Here is a 6,371-nt window from a genome sequence, read left to right as displayed (position 1 = left end):
AATGCCAATTGTTGTCTTTGCACCAATCGTGATGTAAAAATTGAATTTGAGGAAATAACAGCTTACATCTTAGTCTATAATGATGCTTGGTTAAATAATTGGTTTGGAACGACATGAGAGCATCTGTGTATTTGTCCACATGCTTCTGCATGTGTTCTCAAGTATGCAAACAGTTCCTCACCGTGTTCCTCAGAGCGCATGTAATGACTGCCTTTATGTGCATTGATGTCCACTCTCCAGTCGAGATGCATGATGTGATAATACACACATCCCAGAGTGAGGGTATTTAATTATCATCTCCATAATTAGTCATCAGAGGGCAGAAAGCGCCCCCCTTTCAAGGCCCTCTCCTCATTAAATCGCATCTTAACGAGCCGTCAGGATGCTGACCCACGCGTAGACTGATTTATTTATTTAAGCCTTTTAAAGTCTCTCTTCGTCGCCGCGCCCTCGCTTGAGATGGTAATGGCATTTGAGATCGCTAATTAGCTCTTGAGGTTAATTCATGGAAGCGGTGGAAGTGCTTTCATCAGGTGTTGTAATTGGTGGGACTGGAAAGGAGAGATAATGATTGTGATCTCCTTACTTTTAAGTGCAATTGTTAGTAGGTTGCTAGGGTGTTCTGGTTGGTTGCTGAGGTGTCCATTAATTGGACTAAATGATAAAGCCAATGTTTTTTGATGTTCTAGTATCTAAATATGGTCTGACTGGCAAATTTAAGTTACAGCGAGGCACTCTAAAGGAAGTAAAATTGCTTACAACCTTACCTCTGTGTAAAGTTATAGCCAATTTTACAACTTTGTTGCCACGAGAACGCAGTAAACTCTAAATCGACTGTAAAAATGATGATTCAAAACAGCTTTATGGCTCAAATATATCTGTTTTTAACAGAAGAATCAATGTAAGTGCTTTCATAAAAATAAGCTTCACATGTCCACTTAAGTCTTTCAAAAACATCGGCCCCATTCAGTTCCATTGTAAATGATTCACTGCAACCTCAATTTAAAAACATTAAAATACTTTTTAAATGGTCACAATATACACTACACTTATCTATGTAAAATTTCATCCAACCATGTACAAAACTGTAGCTGTAAAAAAAACTGTAAAAATGAATTTAAACAGTTTTATGGCTCAAATTAGGCAAGTTTTAAATGTTCGAAAAATTGGCCCCATTCACTGTCATGGTAAGAACCTCACCATAACCTTATAAACATAATTATGCCATATTAAATGGTTAATTCTTTTAAAGGCATAGTTCAACTAAAATGGAAATTCTGTGCGTTACTCACCCTGCGTCATGCCTAACTCGTAAGACCTTCATTCATCAGCAGAACACTAATCTGCATATTTTTTTATTGAATCAAGAGCATTCTGACACGAGCAAGGCCCAGAAAGGTAGTAAAAACACTCCATGTGACATCTCTGTGGTTCAACCGTAATTGAATTACCTTTATGAGAATACTTTTTGTGTGCAGAGAAACCAAATGCATGAATGTGCGTCAAAAGAGGAGAAGAGAAAAAATAGTTGAATAAAGCAAAAAAAATGTTGAAGAAAAAATGAAATTACGTAAGTTGAACCACTAATGACACTTAGTCCTTACTACCTTTCTGGACCTCGACCGTCTCCAGTTCATGGCGCTTGCCTTTCTATGTAGGAAGTTTTGGATTCCAAATCCAAAAATTCCAAATATCTTGATTTGTGTCCGAAGATGGTCTTACGGGATTGGAACAGCATGAGCGAGTAATTAATGACAGTATCTTCACATTTTCGGTGAACTATCCCTTCAAGTGTTGTAAATGGTAATCAGTCATGTCTCGTTTACCTTCTTCAATAAACCTGTCACTGGTCACTTATGGCTGCTAAGCTTCTACCAAGAGTCTCCTCCATTTCACCCTCTCACCTGTCAATCACATGTGCCTGCTGGGGGCGAGCCTGTCTTGCCACGGCCAATTGGAGAATCTGTCTGTCCAGAGATGTTGCCATGGAGACACCCGTGGATGACCACCCGGTTTCTGTATATATTTTTTTTTATTACAGATTTTGAAATCATGTTTGATATGCAGCTCCATGGCAGCTGTCAATCAATAACGGAAGCTGGAAGTGATTGGCTTACGGCTAAAGTGAGGTTACAAGACACGTAATGTTAGGGCAATTTTTTCACGGGTAATGATATTCTATAATTGTGCATTTTGTAAAGGAGATTTTTTTAGTATTTATGGAGATGTTTTAATGTATATTATATATGTTAATGTATTATATAGTATAAATATATTTATATAATGTCAAATAATATAAGAGAATATACGTGATGAATCCAGCTTTCGCTGCTGGCACACAGCTGGTTTTATGCAATATCATTTGCCGCCAAATGAGGCAGTAATTTGCATACTACACTACACCTGTGACTCATCAGAAAAATAGTTTGGTTCTGGAGAACCCACATTGTTTTTGAAGCGTCTGGAGAGTCGGTAGTTTGAGTTAGTTATTCTTCAACTGAATTGTGTAGGGTTGCAATTTGGCACCTGATTTGATCTGATCTGGAGTGTCAGACCAGCGATCCATGGCTTTCTTATATTTACAATCCTTATTTTTCTTTCAAAATACTTGTTTATAGATTTGCAAAGAGGCGAGATGTGGCGCAAGCTGATGTTGGCTGGAAGCTCAGGGAGTTGAATCATCATGTCTTTCTGTCTGCCTGTCTCTTTGACTCTTTACTGGCGGCATGTCTAGAGGTTTGGGAACAGTGAGATGGTCCCCCAGCGCAGGAATGAGGAGAGGCGGCAGGGGAGAATGAGTGTGGATTATCTCATCCAGAGAAAGAGGAGACAGACTGGAGAGAGAGAGAGAGAGAGAGAGAGAGTCTCAGCACTTACAAACCCCTTCAGAAACAGAGACTCATGCCTTAATAATTGATTTAAATTTAAAATCTCCTTTTATGAGATTTGAATATAAATGTAATTTTAAATAATATACGCTAATAATAATTTTAAATAATATATGCTTCAGTTAATATTTTAATACCATAATATTTAAACATCAATATTTAATTATGTATATAAGTGTAGGGAATGTTATTATTATTTTATATATTACAATCTTATTTTCATATGTGTGCGTATGTGTAATATGTTACCTAGACCACTATTTGTGGGTGAAAAAAAAAAACTATAATAACTTGATATATTGAGAAAATCGTGTCATTAAAATTATCCAATTTATATTACTAATAAAAAAAATAGGTTTTCATATTTTTACTGTTCAGTAGGAAATGTACAAAATATCTTAACGGAACGTGATCATTACTTTAATATACTAATGATTTTTGGCCTAAAAGAAAAAAGTTTTCGCCAATGAGCAACACATAATGGTATTTTTCACTACTGAATGAATCTACATTTTAAAACGAATCAGTTTGAGTGATTCAGTGAATGTATCACTCAGTGATTAAGACAGTGACTTACCGCCATCCACTGACGGTTTTAGTTTCCATATTTAATTCGACTTTTCCCTATTGAAAATTTGTGAGCATAATCTACTGTTACTGTTGTATCATCTTGGGAAGCTAATTAGGTTAAATAGACATCGAGGCTGGTACGATGCATTGATGCAGATACGATTCTGGATCGATTCTGAGCTTTTCAGAATGCATCTCTGAAATCAATTTTGAGACTGCTAAATTTAATACAGCATATAAGTGCTCTCTACTTTTTACCCGCATCAACAAGAAGAGCGCTGAAGAGGGTTTCAGCGCTCAGCTGAGTCTGTGATTTTCACTCCGCTCTCAGAATGCCTTTTACGACGCGAGATTCATGTAAAACGCCGCCCACTGTGAACACCCTTGTAATTTTCTTTCAACCTTTTATGAATGATTGATTTATTTTGGAATTAAAGTGCAGGTATAAGGATTTGGAAAAAGCAGAGTACGGCTGCTTTTTAAAACATGGCAGCTACCATCTGTTGTTCAAAACTAAGCTCAGGATCGACTCTGTACGCATTTGGATTGAAAGATCGCATTTTCTCGATTCGCGACGACGCTCCAGCCCTGATAGACATGGCATGTCTAGTAGTTTTTATTAGTTTATACCGCTTGTGAAAGTTACGAAATGTGGATGCTGTAGCCAAATTTCTGTTTCTGTTTGGTGCTGTTGATATGCAGAAGTGTACTGTGGTTATGTTAAAGGGTGTGGGTAGTAATGTGTGTATATTATTTATCGAAATGATATGCATGCCAAGACATTGCGACAAATGCATGTGAAAACCGCGTGTTAAAGTCAACTTCGAGTATAAACAGCATGGCGAATACACACTTCCACGAGACTGGGCTCACCGCTTTTACTAATTCGACCTTTTTGAATAGGTTGTGCATCACGCTTTTGATCATGAACAATTTTAATTTTTGTCAGTGGAGATTTCGCCAAAGTTGATCGGACTGCAAGTCAACATGAAATGGCGTTCACCAAAATGCCCGTTTTCGTGCCTGCAATGACATTTCAAATATAGGACGCTTTGCATTGTTCAATACCGCATTTTTAACCTTTTTATTCATCGTGAAATAAAGTCTTTGCGGTGTTAAACAATGCAGTGCCCTCCATTCTCACCTGCAGACACACAAATATCATTTTAAATATTTGCATATTACCTTTTTGTAGGAATTTGACTCCAAGCTTTGAAAAGTGTGAAAATCTGACGTGATTTGCAAATGAGTCTGTGACTTCATAGAGGTTGTAGCTTCTAAAGGTTAAACTGCCTAAAGTGTGGAAGTTCTGTGCTTTAAACCCTGCTACAGCTGCTGGGCACAACTTGATCCTGTCTGAAGAATTGAAGGGTAATGAGGTTTACCTTTGCTTATCTATCTATATCTATCTATCTAGATTTGAATTTAAGTTCCCATCAAAATGTTTTATCTCAAATCTTAATGGAAATTTCCAACACGTTTTTTGAGATTTTATCATTTGGCGTCTCTTTGTTCTTTGAAAAACAAACATGTTTTGACAGCAGAGGACACTAGACATGAGGCCTGGTGTCATAATCACATAAACGCATCCATGTACTGGTAAACTGTCAACATCACCCTGAAATTTCATTAATCGAATGCAAACTCTCATTAGGTTAGCACAGCCACACACACACACACACACAGAGCCACACTCGGCCATCTCTCGCTGCATACTAAGAGTAGCTTTACACACAGATCCTGGTCTGTTCACTGCTGGATGGCACGCAGTAGCTGGGTGAAATGCTGAGGCGCAGGTGTGTGTGTGTGTGTGTCTCTGTTCAGTGTGTGTCTGTGGCGTGGAGGTCCAGCCTCCGTGCAGGCTGACTCATGGCAACTAGAGAGAAGTGTCTTAGACTAGTTAGGAGACTCCTAGACATCTGGTTGTCTCTGTGTGTGTGTGTGTGTGTTTCAGTAGCTTCACACTTTTCTCTCCAGACCACTGTTGATTGTCTCTTTTCTTCTCTACTTATCGTGGCTTGCTAATTTTTTTATTTCTGTGTAATAGTTTATTTTTTCAGTATAGCATTTTTTTAGGGTAATAAAGGGCAAATGAAATGTTTGTGTAATGACCGGAATGAAACGAGCAACATTGTAATTCGACATCTGTCAAACGGCATTCTGGGAGCATGCAGGATGTCCCTGATTCCTTGAGTTGGCTGGGCAATGACCCTGACCCACATGAGCCACTCACAGTTTCTAAAAATGAATTTACCCATTAATGATGCAGTAATAGCGTATAAATATCATGCTTAGAAGTGCCATTTAGTTTATGTCGAAATCAGCTTTTTTTTTTGTATATATTTTTTATTTTTTGCATGATAGCATTTATTATTATTACTTTAATTTAACTTAAATTTAATGTCACTTGACGTATTTAAAAAAAAAGTAAATGTTGTACCTGCAGCAGTAAGCTTTAAACATTTCTCCTGTATTAGAATCAATTTTCAAAATACTTGATAAAAATATTAATAATTGCATATCTAAAAATTACATGATTGCATATCTAATGATTTGCCTAGCTAAAACAAAATTAAATATATTTTATCACATGCATCTGATGTGAGAATCAAAAATCTGTCAACCCTGTGACGTTATTGTTATGCACCTTTTAAAATTCCTCTTAAATGTAATTATTCTTATTTTGAAATAACCAAACTAATACGGATACTTATAACTTCTTTTGAAATTGTAAATGTAACAATATTCAGAAGTGAGAAACTAAGTTAAAAACAATGGCAGAGAATCGCTGTTGCTATAGGGTTGAACATTTCCAAAAATACGCCACTAGAAGATAAAAAATCTTAAAGTTTTTTTTAAAATTTCAGGAATGTTTTTGCAACCCTAATGGGTAGTTTTGAAGATTTGAGTGAA

Source organism: Puntigrus tetrazona, chromosome 22, assembly GCF_018831695.1.
Source record: "Puntigrus tetrazona isolate hp1 chromosome 22, ASM1883169v1, whole genome shotgun sequence".
Classification (NCBI taxonomy): Eukaryota; Metazoa; Chordata; class Actinopteri; order Cypriniformes; family Cyprinidae; genus Puntigrus; species Puntigrus tetrazona.
This window is presented reverse-complemented; position numbering follows the sequence as displayed.